Here is a 13,239-nt window from a genome sequence, read left to right as displayed (position 1 = left end):
TCCTTAACAAATACAGTGAATAGTTGAGGCCCCAACACAGATCCCTGTGGGACAACACTAGTCACATCCTGCCAATTTGAGTACCTCCCCATTATCCTTACCCTCTGTCATCTCTCGCTCAGCCAATTTCCTAACCATATCAATAATTTGCCATCAATTCCATGAGCTTCAACTTTAACCAACAGCATCTTATAAGGGACTTTATCAAATGCTTTCCGGAAGTCAATATAAACAACATCCATAGGCATTCCCTTGTCCACTACTTAAGTCACCTCTTCAAAAAAATGTATTCAGATTCGTCAGGCGTGACCTCCCTTTGCAATCCATGTTGGCTCTCTCTGACCAACTGAAAATTTTCAAGGTGTTCAGTCACTTTATCCACAGAAAAACAAATGGTGCGTTTTATATTTGTCTGTAAGTCCAGGCCCCGCAGCAATATAGCTGCAGAATCTTTAAATAGCTTCATAGCCGGACTTCAACTCATGCTCCATAAGCAGTTTAGCTCAGCCTATAGCAGAATGACGCCAAAAGCCGACCGCAATGTGTTACGGTGTTAATGTCGAGCGAGCAGTCCGCTCTTGTTCCTGGTTAACGCCGTGTCATTCTTTCAGCTCGCTTTCCGAATCAAATTCCAAATCTCAGCCTGGACACTGTGTCTCGCATTTTCAAGGCTGGGACAACATGAAGAGTTGCGAGTCTCTGTGAGAGAAGCAGAAAAAATAAAGGATCATGGGAATATTGTCAATATTTTGGGCCCAGGGCTCATTCGCTGACATTGGGAAAGGAAACGGTTGCTGGTGAACTGAAGCTGGCACTGAATATCGTGAAAACACACGTTCACTGGGAGAAATCATGGTTATTTGTATAAATAGATTGATTTTCTTGCTGGGACTGTAGTTCAATTTTGGGTAGCATGCTTTGCATGTATAAGGCTCCGCTGTATCTCCGAACATTATAAGGGACTTTATCATATTGGTTTAAAATTTAAATATTTTTTTTTCTTGAATTGGTCTTAACTGTATGCATAAGTTCGGGCAAGATTCGATTTACCTTGCAAAACCTTCACATAAGTAAATGGAAAAATGCACGCACTATTTCAATGGCATCAGGTCACAGCTCTTCAAGGTGTTTTTACTGAAACACAAAGCAAAATGTGGAGCAGGTTCTGCAACAATCTTTTCTGAAATGAACATCACAAATTAAACTCTCCAGTGGCTGGAGTCATACCTAGCACAAAGGAGGATGGTAGTGGTTGTTGAAGGCCAATCATCTCAGCCCCAGGACATTGCTGCAGGAGTTCGTCAGGGCAATGTCCTGGGCCGAACCTTATTCAGCTGCTTCATCACTGACCATCCCTCCATCATGAGGTTAGAAATGGGGATGTTGACTGATGATTGCACAGTGTTTAGTTCCATTTGCAGCCCCTCAGAAAATGAAGCAGTCCGTGCCCGCATGCAGCAAGACCTGGACAACATCTAGGCTTGGGCTGATAAGTGGCAAGTAACATTCGTGCCAGACAAGTGCCAGGCAATGACAATTTCCAACAAGAGACAATCTAACCACCTCCCCTTGACATTCAACGTCATTACCATCACCGAATCCCCACCATCAACATCCTGGGGGTCACCATTGACCAGAAACTTAACTGGACCAGCCACAAGAGCAGGTCAGAGGCTGTGTATTCTGCGGCTAGTGATTCACCTCCTGACTCCCCAAAGCCTTTTCACCATCGACAAGGCACAAGTCAGGAGTGTGATGGAATACTCTCCACTTGCCTGGATGAATGCAGCTCCAACAACACTCAAGAAGCTCGATACCATCCAGAACAAATCAGCCAACTTGATTTGTACCCTATCCACCACCCTAAACATTCACTTCCTTCACCACTGGAGTAGCGTGGCTGCAGTGTGGACCATCCACAGGATGCACTGCAGCAACTCGCCAAGGCTTCTTCAAAGCACCTTCCAAACCCGCGACCTCCACCGCCGAGATGGACAAAGGCAGCAGGTACATGGGAACAACATCACCTGCGCGTTCCCCTCCAAGTCACACACCATCCCGACTTGCAAATATATCGCCGTTCCTTCATCGTCGCTGAGACAAAATCCTGGAACTCCCTACATAACAGCACTGTGGGAAAACCTTCACCACGCAGACTGCAGCAGTTCAAGAAGGCGGCTCACCACCACCTTCTCAAGGGCAATTAGAGATGGGCAATAAAAGCTGGCCTTGGAAGAGACGCCCACATCCCATGAACGAATACAAAAAAACTGCCCTCCGCGCATCAGGTTATCTCCTCCCAAGCTCAAGGACACGAAGTATTCTCGCAGAACTCTGCGACAACGTGTCTGATCACTTCCAGTCCCGCCCATCTGTAAGCAACGCGACCGACACCTACCTGTTCGATAGAAAACCACTTGAAACAGGAACACTGGTTCGAGCACTGTCCAAGGAATCTCCCTACCATCTGTTTCAAAAGCCTCGTTTCTTTTGCTCTGAGTGGCGAGTTTGATTTCCTCGGTATATCCACAGTTGTACCAGGTCCGCTGACTACAGGGTCCATTGCCTGCTTGGCGCATAAACGGAGATGATTTTAAGCAGTCGAAATCATTGGGAAACTGTAAGGCTTAGAAGGTTTGGGTTTGTTTAAAACAACAAGCATTGGCCTTTTCGGCAACATCCAAGCAGAGAGATAGCCAATTCTGGTGAAATGAAGCTGACAATGAACATTATGAACGCATGGGATCACTAGCGGATAACACGGTCATTTACCAGAAAATAACAATGCCACGCTTTAGTGGATGTAGCTGAGTGGTGAAGCGCATGCTTTGCATGTATAAGAGTGTTTGGTTCAATTCCCAGCATTTCTAAATAGTGTTGTGAGAAAGTTATCCACAGATCGTCAAACTGTGCTGCTGTTTCTTATAGTTAAGTCTGGAGCCCGCTGCAATAAAGCTGCAGAATCGTTCAATCACGTCATAAAAGGCCTTCACCTCACCTTCCCTAAGAAGTCTCTCCACTTATCAGATATCCCTCATTCCGGGTACCATTCTAGTAAATCTCCCCTTAACCTTTCCTTCTTTAAAGAGAACAATCCCCGCATCTCTCGTCTCTCCATATAATGAAGACCCGCATCCTGGTACAATTCTACTAAGTCTCCTCTGCATCCTCGCTAAGGCCTTGAAAGACTTCTTAAAGTGTGGTACCCAGAATTGCATTCAATATTCCAGCCGCGGCCTAGCCAGTAATGTAAAAAGTTTCAGCATTAATCTGGTGCAGCCGGGACTTGGGGAGGGACGGTGATTTCTTGATTATGGTTTTTTTATTTGTTCATTCGATGTGGGCGTCGCTGGCGAGGCCGGCATTTATTGCCCACCACTAATTGCCCTTGAGAAAGTGGTGGTGAGCTACCTTCTTGAACCGCTGCAGTCCGTGTGGTGAAGGTTAGGTATGAAGTTCCAGGATTTTGACCCAACGACGATGAAGGAATGGTGATATACTTCCAAGTCGGATGGTGTGTGACTTGGACGGGAACGTGCAGGTGGTTTTGTTCCCATGAGCCTGCTGCCCCTGTCCTTCTAGGTGGTAGAGGTCGCGGGTTTGAGAGGTGATATTGTAGAAGTCTTGTCGAGTTGCTGCAGTGCATCCTGTGGATGGTACACACTGCAGCCGCCCTGCGCTGGTGGTGAAGGGAGAGAATGTTTAGGGTGGTGGATGGGGTGCCAATCAAGCGGGCTGCTTTGTCCTAGATGTTGTCGAGCTTCCTGGGTGTTGTTGGAGCTGCGCTCATCCAGGCAGGTGGAGAATATTCCATCACACTCCTGACGTGTACCTTGTAGATGGTGGAAAGCTTTTGGGGAGTCAGGAGGTGAGTCACTCGCGGTAGAATACCCAGCCTCTGACCTGCTCTTGTAGCCACAGTATTTATGTGGCTGGTCCAGTTAAGATTCTGTTCAATGGTGACCCCCAGGATATTGATGATTGGGCATTCGGCGATGGTAATGCGGTCCTTTCTCAGCTCTGAATGAGAGTAACTGGTTTTGCCTCAAATTCTTTAGAAACGTGAAAAAGGAGCAAACTCCCGTACTGAAACCGATATTGAATATTGTGAGCACATTGAATATCTGGGCATCTCCTTCTCTCTGAGAAAAGAAGATACACATTTGTATTTTATAATGACGCTCTCTTTGCCTTTATCGAGGGTGTAACTGAATGGTAGATCGTATGTATGAAGTCCCGGGTTCCACCTCCGGCATCACCAAATAATTGTATTTTGGAACTTATGGATACAATTGTTGAAAAATCTAACGTTGAGGACTGCATGTAAATCAATGGAAGAGCGCGCGCGCTATCTTATGGTTTTCAGTAGCAGATCGACAAGGCATTTCTTCACTGAAGCGATTTTTCAACACAAAACCAAAAGGTGGGGAGAGTTCTTTTCTAAAATGAGCCTCACTGCTCTCTGCGCCTCATCTTGACTTTCCTAAGCTCAAGGACTCGAAGAATTGTTCCAATCCTCTGCTACAACATCCGTGATCATTTATGGTCCCGTCCAACTGTGAGCAACGCGACCAACACCCATCTGTTTGATGAAAAAAATACGTGCAACAGGAACGTTGATTCGAGCACAGCCGAAGGAGTTGGCCATCTTTACCAGAACCTTTTTAATTAGTCTGAATGGCGAGACTTGGTTCCTTCTATTCATCCAGAGTTGTATCAAGCCTGAAATATTCAGGGGCTGTTGCCGGCCTGCAATCAGAAGGAAATGTTTTCAAGACATTAGGAAGTAGGATGCGAAAGTCTTTTCTAATTGTTAAAAGGACCTTGGTATCTGGGAATGTCGCTCAGTTCTGGAAAGTATGGTCCACGTGTAGAATTATAGAATCATGCCGGCACAGGCACGATGGGACCAATGGCCTCCTTCTCTCTTGTATGATTCTATAATTGAAAGAGCTACCTAATTAGCCCACTCACCTGCTCTTTCCCCATTGACCTGTGATTTTTTTTTCCTGTTAAGATATTTACCCAATTTCCCTTCGGAAGCAATTAGTGCATCTGTTTCCACCATCCTTTCAGGCAGCGCATTCCAGATCATAACATGTTGTTGCACAAAAGAAATAATACTCATCTCCCCTCTGGTTCTTTTGCCAACTGTCTTAAATCTGTCACCTCTGGTTACTGACCCGCCTGCCAGTGGAAATAGCTTCTCCCTACCTAATCTATGAAAATCCCTCATAATTTTGAACACCTCTATTAAATCTCCTTTATCCTTCGACTTTGATGAAGTAACGGAGAGGGTTGATGAGGATAGTGCATTTGATGTTATGTATATTGACTTTCAAATGGCAGTTGATAAAGTACCAAATAATGGATTTGTTATCAAAATTATAGACCATGGGACAGTGGCAGTGTGGATCCAAAATTGGCTAAGGCACAAAAAGCAGAGAGTAATGGTGTACGGTTGTTTTCAGATTGGACGGAGTTATACAGTAGTGCTCCCTAGGGGTCAGTATTAGGACCACTGTTCTTTTTGATATGTATTAATGACATGGACTTGGGTATGGAGGGCAGAATTTTAAAGTTTGCAGATGACACGAAACTCGGAAATGGAGAAAACAATATGGAGGACTCAAAAATCTTCAGGAAGACATAGCCAGAGTGGTGAAATGGGCAGAGACCTGGCAGATGAAATTTAATGCAGAGAATCGTGAAGTGATACATTTTGGTAGGAAGAGTGAGGAGAGTTGATATAAACTAAATGGGACAAATTTAAAGGGGTGCAAGAATAGAGAGAAATGGGGGTGCACATTCACAAATATTTGAAGATGGCAGGACAAGTTGAGAAGACCGTTAAAATAGCATTTGGGATAGAGGTATAGATTACAAAAGCAAGGAAGTTATGCAAAACCTTTAAGAAAAAAATAGGCTAGGCCTCAGTTGGAGTATCGTGTTCAATTCTGGGCACCACACTTTAGGAAGGATATTTAATCCTTAGAGAGGGTTCAGAAGGGATTTACTATAATGGTGCCAGGGATGAAGGACTTCAGTTCTGTGGTGAGACAAGAGAAGCTGAGATTGATCTCCTTAGAACAGAGAAGGTTAAGGGGAGATTTGATAGAGGTGTTCAAGTTCAGGAATGGTGTTGATAGAGTAAACAAGGAGAAACTGTTTCCATTGGCAGTGGGGTCGGTAACGAGGGGAAAGAGATTTAAGTTGGTTGGCAATGGAGCCAGAGACGTCACGAGGAAACATTTTTGTTTACACAGCGAGTTGTAATGATATTGAGTGCACTGCCTGAAAGGGTGATAGGAGCAGATTCAATGGTTATTTTCAAAGGGAATTTGATAAATACTTGAAGGGAAAATGATTGCAAGACTTTGGGAAAAATGTAGAGGAGTAGGACTCATTGAATAGCTCCTTCAAAGAGCTGGCACAGGCAAGATGGGCCTCCTCCTATTTTTCTTATTCGTACATGGGATGTGCGCGTCACTGGCGAGGCCGGCATTTATTGCCCATCCATAATTGCCCTTGAGAAGGTGGTGGTGAGCCGCCTTCTTGAACCGCTGCAGTCCGTGTGGTGAAGGTTCTCCCACAGTGCTGTTAGGAAAGGAGTTCCAGGATTTTGACCCAGCGACGATGAAGGAACGGCGATATATTTCCATGTCAGGATGGTGTGTGACTTGGAGGGGAACGTGCAGGTGGTGTTGTTCCCATGTACCTGCTGCTCTTGTCCTTCTAGGTGGTAGAGGTCGCAGGTTTCGGAGGTGCTGTCGAAGAAGCCTTGGCGAGTTGCTGCAGTGCATCCTGTGGATGGTACACACTGCAGCCACTGTGCGCCGGTGGTGAAGGGAGTGAATGTTTAGGGGGTGGATGGGGTGCCAATCAAGCGGGCTGTTTTATCTTGGATGGTATCGAGCTTCTTGAGTGTTGTTGGAGCTGCACTCATCCAGGCAAGTGGAGAGTATTCCATCATACTCCTGACTTGTGCCTTGTAGATGGTGGAAAAACCTTGGGAATTCAGGAGGTGAGTCACTCGCTGCAGAATTCCCAGCCTCTGACCTGTATTTATGTGGCTGGTCCAGTTAAGTTTCTGTTCAATGGTGACCCCCAGAATGTTGATGGTGGGGGATTCGGCGATGTTAATGCCGTTGAATGTCAAGGGGAGGTGTTTAGACCCTCTCTTGATGGAGATGGTCATTGCCCTACAATTGTCTGGCATGGATGCTACTTATCACTTATCAGCCCAAGCCTGGATGTTGTCAATGTCTTGCTGCATGCAGGCACGGACTGCTTCATTATCTGACGGGTTGCGAATGGGACTGAGTACCGTGCAATCATCAGCAAACATCCCCATTTCTGACCTTATGATGGAGGGAAGGTGATTGATGAAGCAGCTGAAGATGGTTGGGCCGAGGAACTCCTGCAGTAATGTCATGGGGCTGAGATGATTGGCCTCCAAAAACCACTACCATCTTCCTTTGTGCTAGGTATGACTCCAGCCACTGCAGAGTTTTCCCCCTGATTCCCATTGACTTCAATTTTACTTGGGCTCCTTGGTGCCACACTCGGTCAAATGCTGCCTTGATATCAAGGGCAGTCAATCTCACCACACTTCTGGAATTCAGCTCTTTTGTGCATGTTTGGACCAAGGCTGTAATGCGGTCTGGAGCCGAGTGGTCCTGGCGGAAGTCAAACTGTGCATCAGTGAGCACGTTATTGGTGAGTAAGTGCAGCTTGATAGCACTGTCGACGAAACCTTCCATCACTTTGCTGATGATTGAGAGTAGACTGATGGGGCCTTAATTGGCCAGATTGGATTTGTCCTGCTTTTTGTGGACAAGACATACCTCGGCAATTTTCCACATTGTCGGGCAAATGCCAGTGTTGTAGCTGTACTGGAACAGTTTGGCCAGAGGCACGGCTAATTCTGGAGCGCAAGTCTTCAGCACTATAATCGGGATGTTGTTGGGGCCCATCGACCTTTGCTGTATCCAGTGCAGTCAGCCGTTTCTTGATATCACGTGGACTGAATCGAATTGGCTGAAGACTGGCTTCTGTGATGGTGGGAATATCGGGAGGAGGCCGGGATGGAACATCTACTCGGCACTTCTGACTGGAGATGGTTGCAAACGCTTGAGCCTTATCTTTTGCACTCTCGTGCTGGACTCAGCCATCGTTGAAGGTATGGATGTTTACAGAGCCTCCTCCTCCCGTTAGTTGTTTGATTGTCCACCACCATTCACGATTGGATGTGGCAGGACTGTAGAGCTTTGATCTGATCCGTTGGTTGTGGAATCGCTTAGCTCTGTCTATAGCATGTTGCTTCCGCTGTTTAGTATGCATGTAGTCCTGAGTTGTAGCTTCACCAGGTTGGCACCTCATTTTTAGGTACACCTGTTGCTGCTCCTGGCATGCTCTTCTACACTCCTCATTGAACCAGGGTTGATCCCCTGGCTACTCCCTCCTGACTGTATATCACTTTTCCGTCACCTCTGGTCAGTCTGTCCTGATGGTAGGACAGGACATACCCAGGGATGGTGATGGAAGAGTCTGGGACGTTGGTTGAAAGGTTTGAATCTGTGGGTATGGCTTTGTGTGGCTGCTGCTTGATTAGTCTGTGCGACAGCTCTCCCATTTATGGCACAAGTCCCCAAATGTTAGTGAGGAGGATTTTGCAGGGTTGATTGGGCTTGGCTTGGCTTTGTCATGTCCGGTGCCTCGTGGTCCGATGTTGGGTGGTCCGTCCGGTTTTATTCTTATTGTGACTTTTTGTAGCGAGATTGTACAACTGAGTGGCTTACTCGGCCATTTCAGAGGGCAATTAAGAATCAAGCACATTGCTGTGGGTCTGGAGTCACATATAGGCCAGACCGGGTAAGGACGGCAGGTTTCCTTCCCTGAAGGGCATTGCTGAACCAGATGGGTTTTTACGACAATCCCGTAGTTTCATGGCCACCATTACTGATACTAGTTCTTTTTAATTCCAGATTTTTATTTAATTAATTGAATTTAAATTCCTCAGCTGCCGTGGCAGGATTTGAACTCATGACTCTCGGTTACTAGTTCAGAAAAATAACCAGTATGCGACCGTACCATAGGGAAATGTGGAGTTATTCATTTTGGTAGGAAAAATAGAAAAACGAATATCTTTTATATGTTCAGAAACTATTAAATGTTGGTGATGAGAGGGAGTTGGCTGTCCTTGAACACGAAACACAGAAAGTTAACATGCAGTTACAGCAAGCAATTAGGAAGGTAAATTGTATGTTGGCTTTTATTGCAAGGTGGTTGGAGTACAAGATTAAGGAAGTCATGCTGCAACTGTACAGGCTTTTGGTGAGATAACACCTGGAGTACTATCTACAGTTTTGGTCAACTTACCTAAGGAAGGATATACTTGCCTTACAGGTGGCGCAATGAAGGTTTACTACATTAATTCCTGGGATGAGAGGGTTTTCTTGTGAGGAAAGATTGAGTAGAATGGGCCGATACTCTCTAGAATTTAGAAGAACGAGAGGTGAAATCATTGAAATATATAAGATTCTAAGGGGGCTTGAAAGGTTAACTGCTGAGAGGATGTTTCCTCTGGCTGCAGAGTCTAGAACTAAGGTCATAATCTGAGGATAAGGGGTCGGACATTTATGACTGAGATGAGGAGGAATTTCTTCTCTCAGAGGGTTGTGAATCGTTGGAATTCTCTACCCCAGAGGGCTGTGGATGTTGAGTTGTTCAGTATTATGAATGGTTAAGAGCGATAGATTGTTGGACTCTACCTGAATTAAGGTATATGGGGATCGGGCACGTAAGTGGGGTTGAGGTCGAAGATCAGCAATGATCTGATTGAATGACGGACCAGGCTCGAGGGGCTGTATGGCCTTCTCCTGCTCCTATTTCTTATGTTCTTAAGTTTATTTTCTTATACACGCCGTAAACGTCTCTCTCCATATAGACTCTCCTACCCATATCGTCGAACTTTCTATCCTCATCTCTTATCCCATGGTCTAAATCACAGATTAGGTAATCACCACCCCTCCATTGTATCCCACACCACCTGCAACTTACCAACTCCACCGCCTTCCGTGAGAAACTCTCCCTAACTCACTTACAACTGCCTGGTCATACTTCAACATATCCACCTTTCCATTAACTACGATATTTCTGTCGCTGTCAATCTCGTAACCATCACCCCACTTCCAACTTTCATTCCCTGTCCCCACTGAAACCTATATTCTGACCCACCTTGCTATGTCCCCATTTTCACTCCCTTAAGTCCAAAGGGCACAGCGCTTAATCATAACTGGCACACAATTGGCTGGATCAAATCAAGCACTGTTAGTCAGAGCTCTCTTCTGCAAAAACCAGGATCACCATGGAGACCAAATGTATCCCGTGGCTTATTTTGTCCACTACTAATCGCTTCCTTAAATCCTTATTCCCTACCCCCATCCGCACACTCAACTCACCTCCAAAAATGGGTGAGGATCTCATGGAATTCTTTGTCACTAAGATTGAGATCATCCATTTTGATACCTCTGCCGTATTCCCCTTTTCGCTTTTCAACTAAACCAAACCTTCTCACAGACGCCTGCTACCCTAGCCCTGATCCCACGTCCTTTTCTATTATCTTCTCCGACGCTCTCTACGAGCTTTATGCTGTATATGGAACCCACCACCTGCTCCCGCTAAACTTCCGACCACCCAAATCCCCTTATTCCCCTCATGTCTAGCTGACATTGTAAATAGTTCCCTCTCCTCGGGTACTGTCCTATTCCCTTTCAAAACAGCAGCCATTGCTCCTTCCTCATAAAAAACCCCGTCTCGACCATATTTACAGCCTCGTTTACAATATCCCTACCCTCCCTAAAGTCCTTGAATGAGTTGTCTCCAAACATATCCGTACCCATATTTCCAGCAATTCCATTTTGAATCCATCGCATTGGATTTCCGCGCAAGTCACAGCACTGAAGTTGGGCTTAACCTGCCTCAGGTCGCGGTTCTTCGAACGCTCCCGTTATCAGTCACGTGGCTGTCGGGTTGAACGCGACTCGAAAAGCTCCGGCACATTGTAGCAGAGGCCTGCAAGATTATTTCGAGTCCTTCAGCTGCAGAGGAGGGCCACATGTTGATGAGAACATTGAGTCTCATTTCACCAAAGACGGACGCAGGACATGTCCCAGGTGCGGGCTTGTGTTTAAAGATCGCTTCACTAAAAACACCTTGACGAGCTGCCCTTGGGGGACGTTGAATCATAACCTATGACGACCGTTAGATTTTTCTCGAAGTTAGGAAAGTCCTGCCTGTCTTTATGTGTAAAGGTGAGGCGAGTCCAAGAGGATCTTCTCACAAATGTATCCAAAATTCGAAATATAAGTTGTTTGGAGATACAAGGGATTGGCAATAAAAGCTGGCCTTGTCAGCGACGCCCAAGTCCAAAGAACGAAAGAAAAAAAGGATTGAACCCGGGTCTGATGCGCTCTACCACTGAGCTACATCCACATCGAAACGTTATTGCTACTTTAGAAGTAAACAAGTCTGTTTTCAGCTGTATCTCTCCCAGGCAACCAGCTGCCCAGCTATCCCGAGAACTCACAATGTTTAACCTCTGCTTCAGTTAGCAGGGTTTCTGCTCCTCTATAGGAACACTTGGGTCTTTTCCAGATATTCGTGGACCTGGACAATAGTTCAAACAAAGAAAGTCACCCCTGTGAGGTATTTTCCTTAATCAAACTGATTATTTAATAATTTTAAAAGGAATAAATAAGCATGAAGCAACTCAATGCATGCGTGGCTTACTCTACCCTATACCTACAAGACGGTATAAAGTAAAAACAAGTAGCATATACAACCTCTATAAAACATCAAGGCAGCCGCCTAGAAGTAGGGTATCGATCGCTGCGGTAACAGGTCATTGAGGGCTGTGTCGAGTGATGTATCCAGTGATATATCGAGGTTCTGTGTTTTCTGATCAAGGTTTGCCTCTTTGTTGAAGTTCAGAAGTAAATTATCGAAGTGTTCATTGTTGGAGTGTTAATTGTTCAACTGTTGCTCCTGCAACTGTTGATTATTGAAGCTTCGACAATGTCCTATCTTTATATGGTTTTTAGCTGATAGGGTGTGCTCCAAGTTACCAGGAGGCACAGTTTGGCCACTTACCCATCGTTGCATTAATAATGGATGGTTAGTTGGGCCACTCAAGAACCGTGTGAATCCAGGTGCATTCAGGGGCTGTGAGAACCAGATTGTTGTTGAGCATTAAAGACGCCCTGAGAACCTATGCCGTTAGAAACTTCCCGAACTTCTCGACAGCAGTCATCGTTTCAGTTGTTTATCCTTTGTATTTATGGTGAGAAAAGAAGACAGGTTCAATCTCTCTTGAAGCCTCTCAAAGCTTCTGGAAGATTACGAAAGCTTCTGTCCTTCGTGTTTATCAGTCGTTACTGAAAACCGTAGCATGTTGATGTTGCAGTTTTAAACTGATGATCAAATGTCCAGTTTAAACTGACTGCACTTTGCTGTCTTTGCAGTTGTAATTTATACTGTTCAAATGTCCAAAGGTAATGTCAAGGGGCAAGGTAACCCTTGCTTTGACATGTGCTATTCTTAAAGGGACTATTTAACCCTTTACTTTGAGTCGTCCAGTAGATCTACCATGCACATCACTGTCCAAATTTAATGTCAAAGGACGAGCTCTAGTGTACTGTCCAAATGAATGCCCAAATCCTTAAAGGGACTAGTTATTACTTCAACAATAACTTCCACTTGATTCTGGTCCGAGTGGTAACAAAATAGCAAGCTTTAATAGATTGTCTCACAACAGTAATACATTAAAAGACAACCAATCAATACATCCTGATTATAGGTGTAAAACAATTGTTTTCAGATTACATTAAATGACAAGCAATCAATTCCTCCGAATTCAGAATGATCAGACCTCACCTCCACGGACTGTCTTTGGCAATGGAGTTCAGACCCTTCTCCTTCAAGGCCTCTAACTTTTGAGACGGATCATGCCCTATCTTTGTACTATTCGGCTGCATTGTTCAGCAGGTAACCTTATAGAGTGATAGAATCATAGAAAATTTACGGCACAGAAGGAGGCCTTTCGGTTCATCATGTCCGTGACGGCCGAAAATGAGCCTCCTAACCTAATCCCACTTTCCAGCACTTGGTCCGTAGCCTTGTAGGTTATGACACTTCAGGTGCATATCCGGGTACATTTTAAATGAGTTGAGGGCTTCT

The sequence above is a fragment of the Heptranchias perlo genome, chromosome 2 (genome assembly GCF_035084215.1).
Source record: "Heptranchias perlo isolate sHepPer1 chromosome 2, sHepPer1.hap1, whole genome shotgun sequence".
In the NCBI taxonomy this organism is placed as follows: domain Eukaryota; kingdom Metazoa; phylum Chordata; class Chondrichthyes; order Hexanchiformes; family Hexanchidae; genus Heptranchias; species Heptranchias perlo.
Note: the sequence above shows the minus strand (reverse complement) of the source record.